The following is a 26,704-nucleotide window of genomic DNA, read 5'->3' on the forward strand; positions in this document are numbered from 1 at the left end:
CCACACACCAATCCGTCACTATTCAGCCACAGACTAAAGTCCGTCACACCAAAGGTCAGTGATAAACTGGCTGTATCAAAACCCACACCGTTACACCAACAGAACAACGCCCACCACATTATGACCCACGAATCACCACAGCGGACATTCAATGGCGGTAAACCATTGGCGGTACATACTGCTGCACTCAAAATACACACACACATACAAAACAAAACCACATTGGACAATTCAAACTATACACACCTGACACCCATACACACACCACACCCACACACCCACACCACTATAAAACACACACCCACAGTATCCACAACCCTTTACGATTACAAACGATTTGCACGAGACAGACACCACGACCACAGACAAGACCAGAGCCACACACCACCATCACAAATACACCACCCACACACCCCACCTCACATACCCCAACACATCACCCTACACACCCTCACCCACACAACTCACACAACACCCATGGCACCACAAAGACACCCCCGATTCTCAGAGGAGGAGCTAAGGGGCATGGTGGGGGAAATCATCAGGGTAGAGCCACAGTTATTTGGAGCACAGGTGCAGCAGATATCCATTGCAAGGAAGATGGAACTATGGCAGAGGATCGTGGACAGGGTCAATGCCGTGGGACAGCACCCAAGAACAAAAGATGACATCAGGGAGAGGTGGAACAACCTATGGGGGAAGGTACGTTCCACTGCAACAAGACACCAACTCGACTGGCGGTGGACCCCCACCTCCTCCCCCACAACTAACAACATGGGAGGAGCAAGTCTTGGCAATCATGCATCCTGAGGGCCTGGCTGGAGTAGCAGGAGGACTGGACTCTGGTAAGGTCAACTCTACACTATTATCACCCCCCACCTGCATGCCATCACATACCCTCACCCTCACTCCACCACCTCCCACACACCCCACAATCACATCCCACTCATCCCAATGCCAAGCCCTGCATGCCATACCAATGCATGGACACCACTCACAACCCTGCATGGACACCTATCACCAAAGCATGCACACTAGAGAGAATCAGCTAGCCCACCACATACCAACTTACAGAAGTGAAAGCTTCCAGGGCAAATCCAACCAAAGAGGGCAAGCCACTATTGCACAATATCTCACACACAGAAACAATAACACTGCATTTACATCCCCACAGGTACCCCAGCCAATGTCAATGGTGAAGAGGTGCCAGCACTATCCAGTCTCCTAACAGAACAGGCCCACAGTGATGACAGCAACTCCGGTCGCCTGGATCTGGATGACCAACCTGGCCCATCAGGGACCTCTGAACAGTCGGTTACCCAGCCGCAGTCACACACCACCACAGAGCCTCCCTCCTCAGTGTACCCATACCTCTGTCCCTAGGACGCATCAATCAGCAGTGTGTCCACCACTACAGGGACCCCTGGGCACACCTCGCCCCCAAGACAATCAGGGGACGTGGGGTCAGTGGCAGTGGGCACACGGTCCAGGGGACAAAGGCACAGGACAACAGGGACACTGAGAGGACTGCTGTTCACCAGGGGGAGTACAGGCCCAGGGAACCGACTCTCCAGGAGGCACTCACCCAGATCCTGGGAGCATACCAACATTCCCAGGATACACTGGGCCGGATCCTGGCCAACATGCAGGAGAACAGGCGGCTGCAGGAGGGACAGTACCAGGGTATCAGGGAGGACCTGCAGGCCATTAACACAACCCTAGTTTCCATAGCAGGGGTGCTGGCAGACATGGCCAACATTATGAGGGAGGCAGCCTCACAACAGCGGGCCCCTGCAACTAGCCAGACATCTGAACTGCCTTTCACCTCCACTGCCGCTAGTGGACAGGAGGCCTTGCCACAGGACCAACAGACCACCAGCACCATCCCCCTGCAGAAGGTGAACCACCCCACAAATGTTCCCTGCAAACCAGGCAGAGGCCAGAGACTATTGCCAAGACCCCCGCCAGGAAATGAGACTCTCCTGATTGTCACCCTTGTGTCCCACTCTGTCACCCTGTCCACCTTGAGCTGCCATTGCTCCCCATCCTATGTCCCCTTGGACAATGCACCTGTGCAACAAACAGACTGGAACAGTACCCTGGACTTTCCTCCATCATCACCCCATCCCAATGCACTTGCCCCTCTACTTCTTAGCACTTAAATAAACACCCTTTCAAAAAATACAAGTATGGAGTATGTCAAACTTATTTAAGTATGTATTAGTTTAACCATGTTCAAACATTGCAATGCAAATGTACAGTAATGTTCAAATCGGAAAGACCTGTAGTTGGCTGCAGTGATCACACCAGGAGCGATAGTGGGACACCAACATCTGCAAAATGAGTTGCCAAACGGTACAGTAAGTCGACATAGAAGTGGGAAACGCCTGCATGCCAGTGCCAAAGTTATCCTAAATAATGACAATGAAATGTGAAGCAACACTGTCTTACCTGTGTGTCATTGAAAGTATTGTCGAATCACTGCAGTTCAGTTGTCTTCAACCTCATCCTCTGCCTCCTCATCCTCACTGTCCACAGGGTCCACTGCTGCCACACGGCCATCTCCAGCCTCCTTCTCCTGCAGAAAAGGCACATGACGTCTCAGGACCAGCTTGTGCAACATGCAGAATGCCACGATTATCTGGCAGACCTTCTTATGTGAGTAGCACAGGGATCCACCTGTTAGATGGAGGCCCCGAAACCTGGCCTTCAGGAGGCCAAAGGTATGTTCAATAATCCTTCTTGTTCGCCCATGTGCCTCATTGTAATGTTCTTCTGCCCTTGTTCTGGCATTCCTTACAGGGGTCAGTAGCCATGAGAAGCTGGGGTAACCAGAGTCACCTACAAATATTGAGGGACAACATTTAGCCACACACCATCCCATATGGACCACACCATACCCATACACCAACATCTACTGGATGGGAACCAGGGTTCACCTATTAGCCACACCCTGTGCCTCTGTAGTTGGGCCATCGCATTTGGGATGCTGCTATTCCTCAGGATAAAGGCATCATGCACTGACCCAGGGTACTTAGCATTTACATGGGAGATGTACTGGTCTGCCAAGCACACCATCTGGACATTCATTGAGTGAAAACTCTTTCGATTTCTGAACACCTGTTTATTTTGCCGGGGGGACAAATGTAATATGTGTACCATCAATTGCCCCAATGATGTTGGGGATATATCCCATTGCATAGAAGTCAGCTTTCACCGTGGCCAAATCCTCCACCTGGAGGAAAACAATGTAGCTGCACATGTGTTTAATCAGGGCAGACAACACTCTGGTCAGCTATATTGAGAACATTGGCTGTGACATTCCTACTGCCAAGCCCACTGTCACTTGGAAAGAACCAGTTGCCAAGAAATGGAGCACAGATAGGACTTGCACAAGAGTGGGGATCCCAGTGGGGTGACGGATTTCAGATATTAGGTCAGGCTCCAATTGGGCACACAGCTCTGTGATTGTGGCCCTGTCAAGTCTATAGGTGAGGATAATGTGCCTGTCCTCCAGTGTTGCCAAGTCCACCAGGGGTCTGTACATGGGGGTGTGTCTGCATCTCCTATTCATCTGCAGCGGTAGCAATCTATGGGGCAAAAGATTGAGGAGCCAGTCACAAACTGTACATTGTAGCCACAACAGTAAAATGCATGATGTTCATTTTTAATGTACAATTGGCATTTGTCCCGTATGTCCAATTTTAAACTGTGACGCAGTTATTATCCAGGGCCTGCTCCCCCCCTGAAATGGCATCTGCCTCTCCTGTGTTGAGGGACAGGTGGAAGTGAGGTAATTCCGCTGACGTGCGTGGTTGCGGTAGGCGGTCAAGATCCGATGTGCAACTCCTCATTGGTTATTATTGGGCCCTAAAGGGTACAGTGGCCAATGGTGATGTACGCCGGTAGTGACAGTATGCACCGCCGCAGACGTAACCACCTTTTTCTATATGATCACTCACTTGCTACCTGACCTTCAACAGGAGAGGACCTACCATGCATGTGCTGCTGTGACCTGTGTCTGGAACCTACCATGGCTGGTGTGACTGGGTAAAGGGCCCCTGCCTTCACCTCAGTGGAGTTGGAGCGACTGGTGGATGGGGTCCTACCCCAGTACGGACTGCTGTATGGGACTCCAGACCAACAGGTGAGTACACTGAAAGCACGATGCTTGGGGCATGAATGCATGGAGTGGTGCGTGTGAAGGCCTCGTGTAGGGGGTGGTTGGTGGATGTCCCCTGGGCGGCGTGCAGCTTGTGTGCTGGGCCCTGTGTGTGCAAATGACAATGTGACGGGTATGGTGGGCCATAAGTGTAACAGGCAGGACGGTCTGACTGATACCTTTTCCTGTGTGTATTTCTCTGCAGGCCAGCTCCCATCAAAAGAAAGGTATATGGCGTGCCATCGCCAAGGACGTGCAGACACTGGGGGTCTACGGCAGGCGGAGCACCCACTGTCGGAAACGGTGGGAGGACCTGAGACGCTGGGCACAGAAGATGGTGGAGGCCCAGCTGCGGATGGCCTCCCAACGAGGAAGGGGTGCCTGTCGAACCATGACCCCCCTGATGGCCCGCATACTGGCGGTGGCCTATCGAGAGCTGGATGGGCGCTTGAGGGCATCACAGCAGCCACAAGGGGGTGAGTACAGTTCTCATCATTACAACTTACGCATGGTTGGGGGGTACCCGGGTGGGGGATGTGTGTCAGTGGGTGCCCCTAGGCCAGGCCTGACATTGCAGAGTAGGTCCCATGTTGGGCAGGGTTCTGGAGTGATAATCCTGCTACCTAGCTTGTCGGCATCCACTACTGGTCAGGGCTGGGTGGGTCTAAGGTGTGCAGCAGTTGGCGGTATGTGCCCCCCCCATGCCCTGGTGGCTAGAATTATTACTGGTGGTACATTGTATAGTGTGTAGGGCTGTTCCCTGTGAGTGACGGTGGTGTGTACACCAACCATGGTGTTGGTGCAGCCATTGACCCAGTGTATCCTTTGTGTCTTCCTCCCCTTTCTTGTTTTGTCATCCTGTCCTTATGTGCATTAGCACCATCTGGAGGAGGAGCAGAGGCACTAGCGACGGAGGGAGCTGCATCCCACAGGACCCAGGAGGCAGAGTCCATCGACGCTGAGGGCACCAGTGGGACGGGGGGTGAGGGGAGCACCACGGTGGAGACTGGAGGGGATAGTACTGACTCAGATACCTCCTCCGATGGAAGCTCCCTGGCGGTGGCGGACACCTCTGTGCCCACCCCAGCTACAGGTACAGCCGCCACCCCCCATACCAGCACCACCGTCCCAGCAGCCCCTCAGTGAGTTGCCTCTGCCCCCTCACCCAGGATGGTGGGCATCTCCTTCGCCCCAGGCACCTCAAGCCCTGCCCCAGTTAGCCTGAGTGAGGAGGCTATTAACTTGTTGCAATCCATCTCTGTTGGGCATCCAACCATTGTGAATACCACAGGGGCTGGCAGCCCAAATGCAACAATGCATTCCTGGAGGGCATTCACACTGGCTTGGCGGCCCAGCAGAGATCAATCCAGGCTCTGGCCTCCTCTCTGATAGCAGCCATTGTCCCTGTTTCCACCCTCCCCCTCCAACTTCCTCTTCCTAATCCCATTCCCCTCAACCCCAACCTATCCCAAGCACACAGGCAGGCGAGCATGCACACAGGACAACACACAAGAGTGGCACAGGCAAACACAAGCACCACACATCATCCCACAGGCACTCACACAAACCCCATCCAGATGCAGACATACCAACATCCACTGCCTCCACTGTGTCCCCCTCCTCCTCCTCCACCTACCTCCCAGTTGCGTGTTCACTCACACCTGTATGCACTACATTCTCATTCACTACCGCCATCACCACCACACCTAGCAGAACACACACCTCACTGGCAGACACCACCAAAACAGTCATGCATACATCCCCTGTGTCCTCTCCCACTGTGTCTGTCCCCCCCCCAAGGTACACAAACGCAAGCACTCAGACACCCAACAGCCATCCACCTCACAACAGCATCCAGCCCATGCACCTGCACCCAAACACAGCAGATACCTCCCACAACCACTCCCTCTTCCTCCACTCCCAAACCGTCTCCCTCTTCCTGCCCTTATGTCCCAAAGAAGCTTTTTCTCTCCACCATTGACCTCTTCCCTACCCCTCACCCCCCTTCACGCCTGGCCAGGGTGGCAAAAACCCAGGCAAGCACCTCAGCCACCCAGTCCATGGGACCAGTAGTCTCCACACCCACTCGTGGTGGGAAAAGATCCAGTGCACCAGGCAGGCTCAAGGAAAGGGTGCCTGCCCCTAGTACTGCCAGGAAGGGCAAGGAGCCATTAACAGCTGCTGCCAGGAAGGGCAAGGAGCCTGCCCTAGTACTGTCAGGAAAGGCAAGGAGCCATCAACAGCTGCTACCAGGAAGGGCAAGGAGCCTACCCTTAGTGCTGCCCAGAAGGGCAAGGAGCCTGCCCCAAGTGCTGCCCAGAAGGGCAAGGAGCCATCACCAGCTGCTGCCAGGAAGGGCAAGGGGCCTGCACCAGCAGGCAGGAAGGACAAGGGGCCGGGTGGAGGGACTCAGTAGGAGCTCCCACCAGCAACCATGGTTGTGCAGCAATCCGAGGCTGTAGGGGATGGGCTGGAGCTTCCCCCACCACCAGCAGCAGCACCACCACCACCACCAGCAGTGGGCAGCTGTCCGAGGCTTCAGGAGATGGGCTGAAGACTCCCCCCCACCACCAGCAGCAGCACCACCACCACCAGCAGTGGGCAGCCGTCCGAGGCTGCAGGGGATGGGCTGGAGCCTTGCCCCACCAGCAACAGCAGCATCAGCAGCACCACCACTAAGCAGCCGTCACCGTCGGTGGACGGTCTGTATTCCTGTGTCCATGGGCTGCTGTGCAGCTTGCCCCCCCTGCAAATCCTGTGGGAATGACACCCAGCTGGGAGACTGCGACCTTGCACTCCCCAGGATCATGAGCACAGGGCACGATGCCCCCTCCAGAACCAGTGGGTATAACACCCACTCACCCCATCCTCCCCAGGATCATGTGCACAGGGCACGATGCCCCTCCAGAACCAGTGGGTATGACACCCACTTACCCCATCCTCCCCAGGATCAGAAGCACAGGACACAATGCTCCCTCCAGAACCAGTGGGTATGACACCCACTCACCCAATCCTCCCCAGGATCAGAAGCACAGGGCACGATGCCCCCTCCAGAACCAGTGGGTATGACACCCATTCACCCCATCATCCCCACAATCAGAAGCACTGGGCATGTTGCCCCCTCTAGAGCCAGTGGGCAAGTCACCCACTTGAGAGACTGTGGCCTTGTACTCCCCAGGGCCAAGCACAGGGCATGTTGCCCCCTCCAGAGCCAGTGGGCAAGACATCCACTCGAGAGACCGAGGACCAAGCAGTGGACAAGTCACCCATTTCAGAGACTGTGGCCTTGCACTCCCCAGGACCAAGCAGTGGGCAAGTCACCCACTTGAGAAACTGTGGCCTTGCACTCCCCTGGACCAAGCAGTGGGCAAGTCACCCACTTGAGAGACTGTGGCCTTGCACTCCCCAGAACCAAGCAGTGGGCAAGTCAGCCACTTGAGAGACTGTGGCCTTGCACCCCCCAGGACCAAACACAGAGCATGTTGCCCCCTCCAGGACCAGTGGTGATGTTCCATCTGTCGGCTGAGGTGGCCCCCCATACCCTGACCCCCTGAGGTGCCTGCCTATTTTCAAACTGATGCCCCTGCAGTGTTCTCTCTGTGTTGCTGCAGGTAACAAGTGGGGCCTTGGACTTTGGCCTGTGGCCCATGCACATTGAGGACTGGGCAGTATCCCTTGAACTGTACATATGTATATACCAGTAGATAGCATTTTCGTATTTCTACTGTATTTATATTATTACACTCACTTTCATCACTTCCTTTTGTCCTTGCGTTATTCCTGAGGGGAACAGGGTAAAAATGTTTAATTACTGCATCTAATTGTATGTATGGTGTTGGGGATGGGAGTGTGTGTTGTGCATGTGTGTGTCACTCTCTTTTTCCTCCCACCCTCCCTTGTGTGCTAGACAGCTGTACTCACCATGGTCATCTTCGCTGTCATTGGTGTTCGTGGTGGAGCAGGAGGTAGAAAATCAATGGGAAGATCTGAAGTTCAGGCTCCATGATGGCGTGGTTGTTCCCTGTGTCTCCAAAGGTGAGTCCTTTCCCTTCTGAGGTCTGTTTCTGCCAGGCTTTTGATGTCGTTGGTACCACCCCGCAAAAGGTGGAGGATTTGTGTCTCTTAATATGGTGGCCGGAACACTGACTTCCACCTGGCTGTAGGCAGCTACCACCATGGTGGCTGTTGTTTCCGCCCTGGCAGTTGGTGTGGTAAAGTGGCTGTCTGAGTTCTCACCACCATGGTCATAATTTGGCAGTAGTTACCGCCAGCCTGTTGGCGGTATTACCACCGACCGCCAGGGTTGTAATGAGGGCCATAATCTCTGAAACAGGGAAACTTTAAAAACACCGATAGATATCATTATACTGATACACTTCCCTCTCGTTCCTTTCAGGACATGCTGGATCAACGGAGTGAGAGAATGAGCTTGTCTGAACACAGCATGGACTACACAAAGCAGAAAAAGGACTCACAACACTCCTCAGTGACTTATATTAAAAAAGAGGATAAATCTCCCCAACAGAAGCCCCAATTTATAAAGAAAAAGGTGGCAGCAATTTCCATTAAATATGCCAGCAATCTTGAGAACATTGCTGAAGAACAGTATGTAGGGAGCAACTCTGCTGGACAGCACGGCAGAAGTCATGATTTGTCGCCAGAGTCTTAGAAATCACCTGGATGTGACAGCAACTTTCTCATAATAGAGACAGTGACCTGGCACGTTTTTCAACCTGACAGGGTTTATGAGTTAAACATTCAAATTGAAGTGGACATAGAATGCACTATTGAAGTTATCTTTTGGGAAGCACTTAACTGTGATATTTTATTGGCAGAAAAAGACTGGCCACCTGATTTTTTCTGCCAGCTCACACATGGGTAAGATATAATTTTGCCTTCTTTCTCAGTCCTAGTTCCAGACGTGGTAAAGGAAACCTATGCAGCTGACTGGGGACATGTAATACCACTTAGGTCCACACCACAGTCCCAACCACAGTATCCTATTAAGCATGAGGCTAAAGCTCCAGTGAGAGAGATTCTCCCACAACTCGAGTACCAGGGAGTAATCGAACCCTGCGTCTTTGCAATGAACAACACAATGGGGGTCATTCTGACCTCGGCGGTAAAAGGCGCTTACCGCCGGTCAGAAGACCGCCATAACACCGCCGCGGGCGCGGGAAACCGCCACGGTCATTCTGACCCGCAACAGGCAAACCGCCAAAAGCCCGACATCCACAAAAGTCCGCCACACCAACGGCCAGCGAAAAACTGGCGATGACCAAACCTCCACCGTCATGCCAACAGAAATACGCCCATTCCATTCCGACCCACGAATCCACGCGGCGGTCTTTCAACCGCGGTATTCCATTGGCGGTACACACCGCCGCGGTCAAAATACACACACAGCTCCAAAACACTTCCACATTGGACATTTTGAAATACACACACCTGATACACATACAAACACCACTCCCACACACCCAACACAATATAAAACACACACCCACATCACCCACAAACCCCTATGACCACAATTACTGAGAGAAGGCCAGAGAGAGACACCACCAGCTAGTACAGAGCATTCACAGGCACATAACACCATCACTCACACAACATCCACGCACAAAACACCACACACCACCACACTCACCACACTAATCACCACAAACACCACCCCACACCTCATCCACACCACCCCATGGCACCCCAAAGACACCCCAGGTTTTCAGACGCTGAACTCAGGGTCATGGTGGAGGAAATAGTTCGGGTAGAGCCCCAGCTCTTCGGGACACAGGTGCAGAACACCACCATTGCCAGGAAGATGGAGCTATGGCAAAGAATAGTGGACAGGGTCAACGCTGTGGGTCAGCATCCACGAAATCAGGATGACATCAGGAAGCGGTGGAACGGCCTACGGGGGAAGGTGCGTTCCATGGTATCCAGACACAACATCGCGGTGCAGAAGACTGGCGGCGGATCCCCACCTCAACCCCCAGAATTTACAACATGGGAGGAACAGGTCTTGGCGATCCTGCATCCTGAGGGCCTCGCAGGAGTAGGCGGAGGAATGGACTCTGGTAAGTCTAATCTCAACTACTTCATCCCCCCACCCACCGGCATGCCAAATCATACCCCCTCCATCCCCCCGCCCCCATCACACATCCTCCTTGCTAATGTCTCACCATCACAACCCACCCATCCCAACACCAAGCCCTGCATGCGACCACAAACCATGGACACCCATCACCTAAGCATGCCCACTGCACATACCCATCCCCCCCAAACCACTGTCACAACAGCCCCCACAAGGGAATGCCAGCACTGGGGTACACGGGCACCCACCCATTGCACGCTATGGCACACACAGAAGCAATAACCATACTCTTATACCCCTGCAGGACCCGAACGCCACGACACCGCCCAGGAGGGTCCAGAAATGTCCATTCCACCCCCAGAAGAGGCCCACAGTGATGACAGCAGCTCTGTCTCCCTGGACCCAGATGACCAACCCGGCCCATCGGGGACCTCGGGACAGTCGGTTCCCCTCAGACAGCCACAGGCCACAGCAGACCCACCCCCCTCTGGGAACACCATCACAGCACCCACCCAGCGGGCCCATGCCTCTGTCTCCAGGACACGTCAAGCAGCGGTGTGTCCACCACTACAGGGCACCCAGGTTAACCCACCACCCCAACAACAACAGGGACCTGGGGGCAGTGGTAGTGGGCACACGGTCCAGGGGACAGAGGCCCAGGGAAACAGGGGAACTGGGAGGGCTACTGTGCGACAGGGGGGGGACAGGCCCAGGGAACCCACTCTCCACGAGGCCCTATCCTCCATCATGGGAGCATACCACCACTCCCAGGAGACGATGGCGACGGTCCTGGCCAGGTTCCAGGAGATCCAGGTACTGCAGGAGGAACAGTTTATGGGGTTCAGGGAAGAGCTCAGAAACATCAGTTCCGCAATGGGCACCATCGTTGTGGCTCTCAATCAGATTGTCAGCACATTGCGGGACCATGTGGCACCACAAAGGGCCCCTGTCACTAGCATGGACCAAGAACAGGCTACCACCTCCGCTGGCGCTAGTGGACAGGAGGCCCCGACACAAGAACAACAGGCCACCAGAACCCCACCCCCTGCAGAAGGAGAACCAACCCTCAAGCGGTGCCTGAGATGTAGGAAGAAGACAGAGTAAGATGCCAAGAACCCGCCAGGAAAGGATACCCCCTGATTGTCATCCCACTGTCCCACATTGTCACCCTGTCCAACCTTAAACTGCCCCTGCTCCACCTTCCACAGGCATATGGACAATGCACCTGTGAGACTGAAAATCTGGACTCTGCCATGGACATTCCTCCATCATCACCCATCACCGAATTGCAACCATTACCCAAAATTGAGCACTTTAATAAACACACTTATTGCACAAAAATAATCTGGAGTCTGCCTGTATTTTTGAACAAATGTATTACACAGAACCGTGCCAAAATGTCCAGTTACATTGTGATGACAACATACCACTGTCACACAGCTGTAGTCCATGGGGAAACAAAGCAGAGGTCACGGAGTGGGGCCCACATCTCTGAAATTGGAAGGGAAAGTCACAACTCAGTTAACATACACTGGGGGGAAACTCAGACAGTAGAGAGGCAGGAGACTTTAAGTAAATGTAAAATGCCGGTGTTGATTCTTACCTGTATGTCATTGAAAATACTGCTGTATTACTGTGTCCCTGTTGTCTGTGTCGTCCTCTTCTTCCTCCTCTTCACTCTCCGCAGGCTCCACAGCTGCCACAACACCACCATCTGGACCATCCTCCTGCAGGAAAGGCACCTGGCGTCGCAAAGCCAGGTTGTGAAGCATACAGCAGGCCACGATGATCTGGCACACCTTCTTTGGTGAGTACATTAGGGATCCACCTGTCATATGGAAGCACCTAAACCTGGCCTTCAGGAGGCCGAAGGTCCGCTCGATCACCCTCCTAGTACGCCCATGGGCCTCATTGTACCGTTCCTCTGCCCTTGTCCTGGGATTCCTCACTGGGGTCAGTAGCCAGGATAGGTTGGGCTAACCAGAGTCACCAATTAGCCACACACGGGCCCGTATTTATACTTTTTTTGCGCCGCATTTGCGTCGTTTTTTGACGCAAAAACGGCGCAAACTTGCAAAATGCCATTGTATTTTGTAGGTTTGCGCCGTTTTGCATCAAAAAGCGGCGCAAATGCGGCGCTAAAAAAAGTATAAATACGGGCCATGGTGTCTCTGAAGTAGTTCCATCACGTAAGGGATGCTGCTATTTCGCATGATGTATGCGTCATGCACTGACCCAGGGAACTTGGCATTTACATGGGAGATGTACTGGTCAGCCAAACAGACCACCTGGACATTCATGGAATGATAACTTTTTCTGTTCCTGTACACCTGTTCACTCGTGCTGGGGGGGACCAAAGCAACATGTGTCCCATCAATTGCACCAATGATGTTGGGAATATGTCCAAGCGCATAGAAATCACCCTTCACTGTAGCCAAATCGCCCACCTCAGGGAAAACAATGTAGCTCCGCATGTATTTCGGCAGGGCAGACAACACTCTGGACAACACCTTGGAAAACATAGGCTGAGACATCCCTGATGAAATGGCCACTGTTGTTTGAAATTACCCACTTGCCAAAAAATGGAGTACTGACAGAACCTGCACTAGAGGGGGGATCCCTGTGGGTTGGCGGATGGGTGACATCAGGTCTGGCTCCAGCTGGGCACACAGTTCCTGTATAGTGGCTCGGTCAAGCCTGTATGTCAGTATGACATGTCTTTCTTCCATTGTCGACAGGTCCACCAGCGGTCTGTACACAGGAAGATTCCTCCATCTCCTCGCAAGTCCCAGCGGACGGTGCCTAGGAAGGACAACATGGAGCACAGAGTCAATCAACCCACAGGTACGTTCCCACAGCTTGCACAGTACACGATTCTCAATGCATTGAATGGCTTGTATGAGTGTTGATGCAAGGCCTAGGTATGTGTGACGCAGTAGAAATTAAGATATGGGGGCCCTTGAAATGGCGGCTGCCTGACCTGTGAAGTGCGACAAGGGGATGTGAGGTCAATGCGCTGGCGTGGCACACCGTGGCGGTAGGCGGTCGAAGACCGCGGCGCAAAGTCGCATTGGTCAACGTTGAACCCTATGGGTTTCAGGAGCCAATGGCGATGTGCGCCGGCGGACGCGGTACGCACCGCTGCGGTACGCACCGCCGCGGGCGTGACCGCCATTTTCTATCTGCTTAATCACTCGATACCTGATCATCCACAGGAGAGGACCTATACTGCAAGTGCTGCTGTGACCTCGGTCTGGAAGAGACAATGGCTGCTGCGACTGGGGAAAGGGCCCCTGCCTTCACTTCTGAAGAATTGGAGAAACTCGTGAATGGGGTCCTCCCCCAGTATGCACTACTCTACGGTCCTCCAGACCAACAGGTCAGTACACTGGGACCATGCTTTGTGGCCAATGCCTGGGTTGAGTGGGGTGAATGAAAGATGGTGGGGAGGGGAGCGAATGAGGCATGCATCAAACGACAGATGAGAGCATGTGCCACATGGCAAGGGTGGGGATGGGGGGCCACTCACATCGAGCATGCAGAAGGTGATGTTTTTTTTTTTTTCTCCCCCTGCACATGTCACATAGGTCAGCGCCCATCAGAAAATCGACATTTGGCGTGCCATCGCCAAGGAACTCCGGACCCTGGGCGTCCACAACAGACGGGGCACCCACTGCCGGAAGAGGTGGGAGGACATCCGCCGCGGGAGCAGGAAGACCGCGGAGGCTCTGCTGGGGATGGCCTCCCAACGTAGGAGGGGTGCCAGTCGTACTTTGACCCCCCTGATGTCCCGGATCCTGGCGGTGGCCTACCCCAATTTGGATGGGCGTGTGAGGACATCACAGCAGACACAAGGGGGTGAGTACAAGCACAATCTGCTGATTTTGCGCACATTGGAGGTGTCTTCTGTGGGTATCCCTAGGCCAGGGCGATTTCTGTAGGCTAGGCCCCTCCGTTAGGCATGGCCCTGTGCCCCCGCCCCCCACCTCTGTAGGTTGCCTAGTACAGCTATTCATGGCCCTGTGTCACCTATGTGTGGAGTTGTCATCCATAGGCTTGTAGGCCATGTCCCACGGATTGAGTAGTGTACCCCAAGTGCGCGGCGTAGTGCAGGGGGCTTCTGTGTCTGTCGTCTTCGCCAACGGTGTCGCCAATGCATGCACTCAACATGTCTTTGTTTCTCCACCCCCCCCCTTTTTTGGTGGTCTTCCTGTTCATGTGTGCATTAGCATCATCAGGCGGAGGAGAAGTGGCATCGGAGCACGAGGGAGCTGCATCTCACATGGCCATGGAGGGCCATGCAACTGATTCGGATTTCACCAGTGAGACGGAGGGCGAGGGGAGCTCCACAGCGGGGACACGTGGTGACACCAGCGACACAGACACGTCCTCGGAAGGGAGCTCCCTTGTGGTGGCGGCAACATCCGTGCCCACCGCAACAACAGGTACAGCCGCCACCCAGCGCACCAGCTCCGCCCTCCCAGCAGCCCCTCAGCATTCGCCCCGTGCCCGCTCACCCAGGAAGGTGGGCATCTCCTTCGCCCCAGGCACCTCAGGTCCTGCCCCAGTTACCCCTGCTGCCCTCAGTGAGGAGGTCATTGACCTCCTGAGGACCATCATTGTTAGGCAGTCTACCCTTTTGAATGCCATCCAGGGTGTAGAAAGGGAGGTGCACCGGAGTAATGCATACCTGGAGGGCATTCTTTCGGGTCAGGCTGCCCATCAGCGATCGTTCAATGCTCTGGCCTCAGCACTGACGGCAGCCATTGTCCCTGTCTCCTGCCTCCCTCCTCCAACTTCCTCAACCCAGTCCCACTCCCCTGTACCTCTGCCTATCCCAGACACACCATCAGACCAGCCTGCACACACCTCAACACCCAAGGGAAGCTCATCCAGACATAAGCACCACACATCACACAAGCATTCACACAAGCAACATCCACATGCAGACATGCCAACAGCCACTGCCTCCTCTGTGTCCCTCTCCTCCTCGTCTCCCTCCTCCCTCCCTGTGATGTCTCCACTCACACTTGCATGCACAACATTTTCAGCCACTACGTCCATCACCAGCACACCCACCAGAACACTCCGCACACATGCTGTCACCACCCCCACTACCATTTACACGTCCCCTGTGTCCTCTCCCAGTGTGTGTCCTCTTCCTCCACTCCCATACCCACTACAACTACCCGTCCCTGTCTTTCTAAATTGCTTTTCCTTTCCAACCTTGACCTCTTTCCAACAACTGACCCAACCCCTCCATCTCATAAGACTCCAATCAGCACCTCAGCCACCACAAAACCTGGACCTACAAAGACAATAGTCCAAGGATTTTGGAGTCCACCACCTTCAAGGCCAGCTACTTCGGCTAGGAGTAAAGAGACGGCCAGCCCACCCCCTGAAAAAAAAAACAAGAAAGCCAGTGCCCGGCGCGAGGGGCCAAAGACAGCAGGCTCCAAAAGCACTACCCTGGCACCGTCAGGGAGTGTGGTGCCACCTGGCACACCGCCAAAGGGAGGAAAGGGCCATAGACGAGCAGGGAAGGGTGGCACGGGCAGCACGCCCGACAAGTCCGGCAGCAGGCGAGCTGCCCAGGAGGGCCCCACCAGCCCCATTCCAGGTGTGCAGGAGGACACCCAGAGGCCCGGTACGGCAGCCCAGGAGGGCCCCGCCAGCCACAGCCCAGCTGCCCAGGAGGTCCCCGCCAGCCACAGCCCAGCTGCCCAGGAGGGCCCCGCCAGCCACAGCACAGCTGCCCAGGAGGGCCCTGCCGGCCACAGCCCAGCTGCCCAGGGGGGCCCCGCCAGCCACAGCCCAGCTGGGCAATGAAGGAGCGCCAGCCACAGCCCAGCTGGGCAATGAAGGAGCGCCAACTCAAGCAACGCTGAACATGGCAAGGACTGCCAAGGCAAGAACCGCTGAACAGGGCCCTTCAAGTCAAGAACCGCTGAACAGGGCCCTTCAAGTCAAGAACCGCTGAACAGGGCACCGCCGTCTCAAGAACCGCTGAACAGGGCCCTTCAAGTCAAGCACCGCTGAACAGGGCCCTTCAAGTCAAGAACCGCTGAACAGGGCCCTTCAAGTCAAGAACCGCTGAACAGGGCACCGCCGTCTCAAGAACCGCTGAACAGGGCCCTTCAAGTCAAGCACCGCTGAACAGGGCCCTTCAAGTCAAGAACCGCTGAACAGGGCCCTTCAAGTCAAGAACCGCTGAACAGGGCACCGCCGTCTCAAGAACCTCTGAACAGGGCCCTTCAAGTCAAGCACCGCTGAACAGGGCCCTTCAAGTCAAGAACCGCTGAACAGGGCCCTTCAAGTCAAGAACCGCTGAACAGGGCACCGCCGTCTCAAGAACCGCTGAACAGGGCCCTTCAAGTCAAGAACCGCTGAACAGGGCCCTTCAAGTCAAGAACCGCTGAACAGGGCACTGCCGTCTCAAGAACCGCTGAACAGGGCCCTTCAAGTCAAGAACCGCTGAACAGGGCCCTTCAAGTCAAGAACCGCTGAACAGGGCACCGCCGTCTCAAGAACCGCTGAACAGGGCCCTTCAAGTCAAGAACCGCTGAACAGGGCCCTTCAAGTCAAGAACCACTGAACAGGGCACCACCCTCTCAAGAACCGCTGAACAGGGCCCTTCAAGTCAAGCACCGCTCCGCTGGGCCCTTCATCTCAAGCACCGCTCCGCTGGGCACCGCCGTCTCTGCACCGCTCTGCTGGGCCCTTCATCTCAAGCACCGCTCTGCTGGGCCCTTCAAGTCAAGCACCGCTCCGCTGGGCCCTTCAAGTCAAGCACCGCTCCGCTGGGCCCTTCATCTCAAGCACCGCTCCGCTGGGCACCGCCGTCTCTGCACCGCTCCGCTGGGCCCTTCATCTCAAGCACCGCTCCGCTGGGCCCTTCAAGTCAAGCACCGCTCCGCTGGGCCCTTCATCTCAAGCACCGCTCCGCTGGGCACCGCCGTCTCTGCACCGCTGGGCCCTTCATCTCAAGCACCGCTCCGCAGGGCCCTTCAAGTCAAGCTCCGCTCCGCTGGGCCCTTCATCTCAAGCACCGCTCCGCTGGGCACCGCCGTCTCTGCACCGCTCCGCTGGGCCCTTCATCTCAAGCACCGCTCCGCTGGGCCCTTCAAGTCAAGCACCGCTCCGCTGGGCCCTTCATCTCAAGCACCGCTCCGCTGGGCCCTTCAAGTCAAGCACCGCTCCGCTGGGCCCTTCATCTCAAGCACCGCTCCGCTGGGCACCGCCGTCTCTGCACCGCTCCGCTGGGCCCTTCATCTCAAGCACCGCTCCGCTGGGCCCTTCAAGTCAAGCACCGCTCCGCTGGGCCCTTCATCTCAAGCACCGCTCCGCTGGGCCCCGCCGTCTCTGCACCGCTCCGCTGGGCCCTTCATCTCAAGCACCGCTCCGCTGGGCACCACCGTCTCTGCACCGCTCCGCTGGGCCCTTCATCTCAAGCACCGCTCCGCTGGGCCCTTCATCTCAAGCACCGCTCCGCTGGGCCCTTCAAGTCAAGCACCGCTCCGCTGGGCCCTTCATCTCAAGCACCGCTCCGCTGGGCCCTTCAAGTCAAGCACCGCTCCGCTGGGCCCTTCATCTCAAGCACCGCTCCACTGGGCACCGCCGTCTCTGCACCGCTCCGCTGGGCCCTTCATCTCAAGCACCGCTCCGCTGGGCCCTTCAAGTCAAGCACCGCTCCGCTGGGCCCTTCATCTCAAGCACCGCTCCGCTGGGCACCGCCGTCTCTGCACCGCTCCGCTGGGCCCTTCATCTCAAGCACCGCTCCGCTGGGCACCGCCGTCTCTGCACTGCTCCGCTGGGCCCTTCATCTCAAGCACCACTCCACTGGGCACCGCCGTCTCTGCACCGCTCCGCTGGGCACCGCCGTCTCAAGCACCGCTGGCCCATTGGCAGAAGGGGCAGGCCCGCATCTGTGTCGGGCAGGGCTGCACGAAGCACTCTGGGCACTATGCCTCCTCCAGAACCAGTGGAGTCTGTAATCCACTTGTGAGACTGTGGCTTTGCACTCCCCAGGATGGCACAGTGGGCAATCCACCCACTGTAGAGACTTGTGAGACTGTGGCTTTGCACTCCCCAGGATGGCACAGTGGGCAATCCACCCACTGTAGAGACTTGTGAGACTGTGGCTTTGCACTCCCCAGGATGGCACACTGGGCAATTCACCCACTGTAGAGACTTGTGAGACTGTGGCTTTGTACTCCCCAGGATGGCACACTGGGCAATCCACCCACTGTCTGGACTTGTGAGACTGTGGCTTTGCACTCCCCAGGATGGCACAGTGGGCAATCCACCCACTGTAGAGACTTGTGAGACTGTGGCTTTGCACTCCCCAGGACTGAACAGTGGGCATGGAGGCCCCTCGTGGATCTGGCGTCGTGGACTCATCTGGCTGAGGTGCCCCCTCTTCCCTTCCCCCGGAGGTGCCTGTAGTTTTGCTATCTGATGCCCCTGCAGTGTTCTCTCCATTGGAGTCGGGTATCCTGTGTGGGCTTTGCCCATGTTTTTAGGCCCATTGGCCCACGAACAATGGCTGATACCCAATTTGGACAGGACAATTTACATATGTATATATAGTTATAGATGTTTGATATATTTTTTTAATTAGCCGTACAATATACTTCAAATTTCATGATCATTTTTTTTGGTCTTTGCATTCTTCCGGGGGATTTGGGGGTGTCACTCTGAGTTGTTGCTCTGCATTGATGTTTATGTAGTTGTGGGTGAGGGTGAGGGTGGGTGTGTCGCGCATGTGTGTCCCCGTAATTTTTTGCCTCCACCCTCCCCTGTGTTGTAGGTGCAGTACTCACCGTTGTCTTTTGCGCCGGCTTTCGTGCTCCTGGTAGAGGAGCAGGAAGACAATAGCTGGTAGGATGTGTAGTTCGGGTTCCATGCTGTCCAGATTCCTCGTGGAGTGTGTAGAGGTGAGCGTTTTCCGTTCGTAATGTCTGTTTCCGCCGTGTTTTTATCGGCGGGACTACCGCCCTGGAAAAGGTGGTGGATTGGTGGGTTGTGATAGGGTGGGCGGTACATTGTCTCCCGCCTGTCTGTTGGCGGTGACCGCCGTGCTGTTTGTTTGTCCCGCCGTGGCGGTCGGAGTGTTAAAGTGGCGGTCTCTGTTGGCGGTTTCCGCCAGGGTCAGAATTCCATTTTTTTAACCGCCTGCCTGTTGGCGGGTTGGCCGCCGCTTTAACACCGACCGCCAGGGTTGGAATGACCCCCAATATTCCCTGTTGGAAAACCAGACCATTCATATAGAATAGTCTTACATCACAGACATTTAAACAGTCACACACGCACATATGCAATACAAAATGCACACAGCACGGCACTAATTAACAACATAGTGCTTCAAAAATATAAAACAACCTTGAGCATTTACAATGATTTTTTCAGCCAAAATCTAGTGCCTGAAAGTCAGGATCTTAGCGCCTTCAGTGCATTAGGCTAACAGCAGAACTTTTGTCATTTGCCTCAGGCATATAAGAACAGTCCAGGGTTGTTTTCAGCCAGTTTAACAGAAATATTACATGATATTGACCCTGAGAGCGTTGTCCTGTGTGGATGATATTTATCTCACAGACAACAACCTCAACATTCATCTTGCCAGGGTCGATCGGATCATTCTTGGATTCGCCAGCCAGGGCTATAAATTTTATTTAAAGAAAACAAAAATTGCTTTTCTCTGTGTCCTATTCCTAGGATACGAGTTACCAGAGGAAGGCAAGAGCCTGGCCCGCACTTTCTATAAAAATGCTCACAACTGCAACCACCAAATACCATCAAGAAACTACAGTCATTGCTGGGTGCCTTTACCTTTGGCAGAAAATACATACCCGATTCTGCACAGCACATAAAAGCTCTTTATGATTTATTTCATCCAGATTTCTCAAACAAACATTGGACACTTGAACATACATGCATTGTCAGAGATCTTTAGCAAGACATGGTTGAAGCAAAACATTTACACACACGTAACAACAAAACAAACTTGATCATCAGAATATTTGCTGGTGCTATCGGGTTCACATATGTCACTTTCAGTGAGGGTGACATGGTTCCCATAGTATACAAATCCCATTTGTATTCAAATGCAGAACAATGTTTTGCAACCCTAGAAAATATACTGACCACTGTACAGATGACTGTCATAAAAGAGAGGCAACTAGCCCAGGGGAAATGTATTATTCTTGTTACCCTGGCACCAGCCTTTAAGGTTGTTACCAAAGCAGGCGTCCCTAACACAAAGGCATTACATCCACAATGGATTCAATGGGCAACCTCCCTAACTGCAACTGATGTTGAGAACATTTTTGACACAAAATTGCAAAAACGAGAAATTCTCCAATATGAACAGGCGTACCCTGCACCTACTAACATACTGCCACTTAATCAATACCAAACTATCATTTACACTGATGGATCAGCACAACCAGCTATTAGTATTAAACATCAATATTCAGCCACTTGCGTAGCCGTAAGCGGTGTGATGAGGGCTAATGTATTTCATCCTCAGAATACCTACATGCAGACCCTAGGGGACTTCACTGCACAGCTGGTAGAATGTAAGGTTCTAATCTTGGCATTGGAACACATAGAGTCATCACACCCTACACTAATTGGGTGATCAACTGTATATACTTTCTGTTTTTTTTTTATTATAGAGGGAACTTTAATATTATACCTAATATACAGATGGATACATCACGCAGGAATAAAAATCAGAATAAACCAAGAGCATCTCGATTGCTTGCCAAGATGGTTTAGGATCTAGCACTGGTAGATGTTTGGAGGGCAGACCATCACCAGGAAAGAGATTTTACCTGCTTTTCTAAAAGGTGTAATACATCCTCGAGGATCTATTTTATCTTAGTCTCAATTGCTTTGGGGAGACAGGGGTCAGATATTCTCGCTAATCCTTTTTCAGATCACTCCATCCCTCGGGTTAGTATTATTATGACCAACAAGCAGATGAGTCGTCCACGCTGGAGCTTTGATAAGTCCCTTTTAGCAGATGAAGGTTGGGTTACAACCCTCAAAGCATCAATTACTGAATTTATGAATATTAATAAAGGATTGGCCTTCCTTTTTAATATTTGGGAATCCACCAAAGCCTACATACGAGGCGAAGCAGTTTCTTTTAAATCCTATATGGACAAAGCAGCCAAAGAGAAAAAGTTTAAACTTGATCATGCATCAAGGAATCATCAATTGGTATATAACCATGAGATGGCTTCTAGACTCGAAAGGGCTCAGATTAGTCTGAGAGATTTCTATATGTCTCGGGAAATACTTAGTCGGCATACATTATTTCAGAGACAGTAAGAAGAGACTGAGCACGTAGGGAAATTCCTGGCCTGGTCAGTAAAAAGAAAGTCCAATACCAATTTGATTAAAGCTGTCTTTGATCACGATCAAGACGTAATTGAGAACCAGCTTAAAGATATAGAAAAGGTTTTCCTCTCCCATTACACAAATCTTTACACTGCTACAACACAAGCTAATTCATCTCAGATCAACCAGTATATAAACTCACTGGAGCTGCCAAGGTTAGATGGAGAGGCACAAGCTTTATTATCAGCTCCTATTACTCTCTCAGATGTAACAGAGGCACTAAGGGACGCACCCAATGGAAAGGCCTCCGGAGAGGATGGCCTTCCGGCAGCAATATATAAAATTTTGCTGGGCCAATTAGCAAAATCTTTGGTTAACCTCTTTAATGAGATACTAGAAGGGGTGGAGGTCTCACCCTCTTCTACCAGGGCCATAGTTGATAAGCCACCGGAAAACCCAGGCTCTTATCACCCACCAGGATTATAACCTATTTACTAAAATTGTGGCAGTTCGAATGACACAAGTAGCAGAAGGGCTTATTCATGAAGATCAGTGTGGCTTTCTTCCTGGCAGGCTGCTGTCCACAAATACCAATTTCCTGGTTCAGGTGATCGATTATTTCTCGCATAACAAATATGCGGCAGCAATTATAATGCTTGATGTCAAGAAGGCATTCGATCTGGTCCAACGGGATGTTCTGTTTACGATTTTGGAAAGGTTTAGATTCCCAGGGAAGTTTATTGAGACCCTGCGAAGCCAATATTTTAAAGCCCAAGTCAGACTTTTAATCAATACACAAATAGCAAGTATCGCGGGGGGCACAGCAGGGATGCCCTCTTTCTCGGGTGCTTTTCGCACTTTTTATTGAACCTTTGGCAGCGGCCACTTGTCAAGACAAACTCATACATCCTCTACTTATCCAAGCGTTTTAGCTCAAACTGTTCGCTGATTCTATATCTTCATGTGGACCCGCTTAATAATGCTAGAGCCTTTACAAAGATCAAGATCTTTTCGGACCTTGGTGGTTACAGGATTATTCATTCCAAGTCTTAAGCACTTCTGTACATTGCTGAGAAAATCGGTTCTGCTAACAGGAGTGCCGTTCCAGTCCCAGTTTTCTAAGCTTATTAGATATTTAGGGATATTTGTAACACACGATTTTCTCCAACCTTTTCCAACTTAATTATGCCTCTGTCTTCAAGAAAGCTGTGTCTACTTCAGAAATGGCAAGCCTCTTCCTTGACGATCATAGGGCGAGTGGCATTAGCCAAAATTATGATTCTTCCTCTGTTTTTATTTACATTTTCGAGTATAAGCCTTAAAATTCCTCTAAATATTTTTAAAGGTATAGGCTCGATGATCAGACAATTTATATGGGCATCAAGAAACCTCAATTACAGCTCAAAAAATTAGCTCTCACAGTGGAAGATGGGAGGTTAAGCGCTTCCTAATTTCAAGACATATTATGACACATCCTTTTTGTATTGCCAATTAAGCACCACCTCATCACCCAACTCCAATTTAAATGTGAAATGTATGTTAGTAGATAGTGGCATTCGACTTCCCCGATTCCTCAAACTACCTTGTCTCCCTAACCGTGTGAGTTACAAACTGCTGTTAATTATCCGTGTCAGGATTTTGTCAGTGCAGGAGAAATATCAAATCCCTAGCTTTCATCTGACATTCAGGCTTCGTTATTCCTGGATGCTATACTTAGTTCCAAACCAGGTGTAGGTTCAAAAGTGGGAACAGGTGGGTGTAAAGAGTTTTTCAGACTTTTTACTAGGTGACCAAATTAAGACATGGGTCCAATGTCAAACTGAGAGGATTACTATCTCAGATGATCTGAGGTTCTCCTTTACTCAGATACAGCATTTTCTCCTAACGGTTGATCAACTGATGCATCCAGCTATACTATATTTCGGGCCTTCTATGGGAACATACGAGGTACAGGTAGCTGGTACAAGGTCCTTCATTCTCTGCTTTCATCGGAGATGATTTCTCAGTTTTTGATAAACGCTGAGAATCTAACAGGCTGTAAGATCGATCTACAGGAATGGAGATACAATAATATCCTATCACATAAAGCAATCAGAGGGGTGAATTAAAAAAAATAATCGCATTTTATTCCAAATGGTTGTTATACTAGACCCCAGCTAGACTAAAGGAAGTATACCCTCAGGTGTCCGGCTCCTGTCCACGTTGCCAGGTGAATCAGGGGGATTGGCCTCACTTAAGCTTCACCTCCAAGTATTTGGTAGTATTTTGGGAGAATAAATTTCAATGGGTTAGCTCTGCTAAATCGGTTACTCTTACTCCAGAGCAGTCTGGAGCATTGTTCGGCATCTCACGACACGCAGGTCTGTCAACTCACTCAAAACAAATTATGTTTATTGCATCCCTTATAGCTAAATCGTTGATTCTTCAAGCCTGGAAGTCGCCAGTATCTCCTACCTACACAACATGGGAAGCTAGGGTGAAAGTCTTGTGATCGAAAGAAAAACAATATGCTCACCAGATAGGTGCTATGCGCACATCTGAGGGCATTTGGGGATTCATCAATAATATAGGGGTGGGGAATTGGTATTACGGGCTATATGCTTTCCCCAAGGAATATAATTGTAGGACTTTATAATTTGATTAAGTATTGTATTCTAATGTATGACTTTGCTAAGTTCCTGTTATGTTATTACACCTGCCGAACTAAGAAATAAACAATTAAATAAAAAAAATCTAATTGTGTGTGATTCCTATTACTGTGTCAAGTCCTACAATGATTATCTCAATTATTGGCATTTGAACAGGTTGAGAGATTCCAAGGGGAATACCATTAAACACAGAATATGTTGTGGGGTAGGGTAGCTGATCTTAAGGACAGACTACCAGATGGTCATGTAGTACATACATTGGGCCATCACTGTGTAGGAGTACACATTGTAGGGAATACTCTGGCTGATAAAGCCACCAAATCAACAGTAGCTACAACTTCTGTTGCTGCAGTGACTTGTCCTCATATGAGGTTGGAAAATGAAACACTGACTGCCGTGAAAGCTTTAGCTCACGGACAGCCTTTGCCAAAAGCATACCCTGCAAAATACACATATCGTCTTAGTGCTCAGAATGTTGCATTTACAACCATTCCAGGGGTAGGAGATCATGTGATCCCCAACCAAGATCAGAGACCATATCTTATCAAAGCAGTGCATGAGGGTTTCGCTTCTGCTCAGGCAGGGGTGGCAACCATTTCTTTCCTACAGAAATGCTTGTGGTGGCCAGGACTATACAAACAGACCAAGCAACATGCCCTTTGTGACATTTGCCAACAAATAAAAGGTTCCAACATTAAGCGGCCACCACTTACATCCCTCTTAGTTTCAAACAGACCACTACAATGTGTGAACCTAGACCACTGTGGTCCCTTATAGCCTGATGGTGCTTAGAAATACATCTTAGTTGCTGCTGATTCCTGTTTGAGATTCCTATGGGTATGGCCACAATGTCAGCTGATGCTGAAACTGTTATTAAAGATTTGCAGGTCCTTATCGGTACATATGCGGTTGCAGCATTCCACTCGGACCAGGGCCCTGCTTTTGCCTCTAGGGCATTCAGGGACACCATGAGGACGATGGGTGTTGAACTCCATTACTCTTCCCCATACTGTTTTGAGGGTAATTCGGTTGTGGAAAGGATGAATCGCGATTTGAAGCAATCCTTAACAGCAAGAGTATTAGGTTCATGTCGTAGATGGCTTCATCACTTATAGGGGGTCCAGAGAGCATTAAATAATCTTCCCAGAAGGTCCTTGAAAGGTCGCACCCCTTGAGGTCCTGTGTTTAAAAGGACTGCTTTTGGTTACTTTGTCGACATAGATGACTTTTCTTCTGATTCTACAACAGAAACTGTATCAAAGGCACATAAGCTGTACATATGTCTTAAACATATGTATTTAGTTTATCTATGGTATTATCTCTGGATACTGTTGACATTGCTTGCCTTTCTGCTATGGATTGCTTTTGTCATTGTTTTCTTTGTCTTGATAAATGGGCATTACCTTTCTAAACGCCCTGCCGTTAAGCCGGTGGTTGAGGTTTTAACAACTTACTTATCTTCTCATAAAGTTCGAAGAGACTTGTCCCTTGTGAACATTTCAGCAGTTTCGATTCCTGATGGGATTGTTTAGGATAAAGTGCTCTTTGACATATACGGCCCTACTGAGGGCAGTCAAATTCCGTAAGTTTTTAAAATATTAATGACTGATGTTATTACACTTGATGTTGTCTCCGATTACTGTTGTTAGGGGTGTTAAACAATTGATTCTATGCTTACCAAGCAAAACTACTACACTGTTTTGGAAAGTGAAGATGTGTATAGGAACACAGCAAATTATGGGGAAATGTTCTGTTACAATCATTGGGGACATTACTTTCTGCACCGAGCAAGTAGACCGAGATCAGTTTTCAATTATACACAGTGGGAGCATTGTCTGACACCACCTGTGGGGAGTTCCAAAACATATGTGGAAAAGTTTGCATATTTTACTGGGCATAACACTAGAAAACCTAAGTCATATTATTTCACATTATCACTTTCCAGAATGAGGAAAATATGGCTAACCAATACAGAACTGATTTATTCAGATTCCTTTGTTTCCTGGCTTGCTGCTGAAGGCTACGAGTTTTGGAAGAACAATATTGATGTGAAAAGTGTATGGGGAACAAAAGATTGGCCGAAACAGGGTAGGGAAGCTTTGTTTTGAGCGTGCCTTATTCCCTTACAAATGATATCTTTAAATGAAACAGTTCAACAAACATCATGCTTGGGGTTAGCAAAAATAAAATAAATTAACGTGCCCAGCATCCCCGCACCTGCTAAATTTCACAATTGGCAAACTTTTTAAATGTTACTGAAGCTCAGCTAACAGCTTGGGTTCAGCTTTAATTCCTCACTTTCAAGTCCCAACAGGAGGTTATTGTGGCCAAAGGGAACAAATGGTCGTCAGGCAAGTTTTGTTAATTTCTCTGGGACTTTCTAAGCAAGTCGGCTAGACTCTCACTATGTCCCAGGGGACACATGGGTATTGTTACTACATATATTCAGTGTGG

Source organism: Pleurodeles waltl, chromosome 5 (genome assembly GCF_031143425.1).
Source record: "Pleurodeles waltl isolate 20211129_DDA chromosome 5, aPleWal1.hap1.20221129, whole genome shotgun sequence".
Classification (NCBI taxonomy): domain Eukaryota; kingdom Metazoa; phylum Chordata; class Amphibia; order Caudata; family Salamandridae; genus Pleurodeles; species Pleurodeles waltl.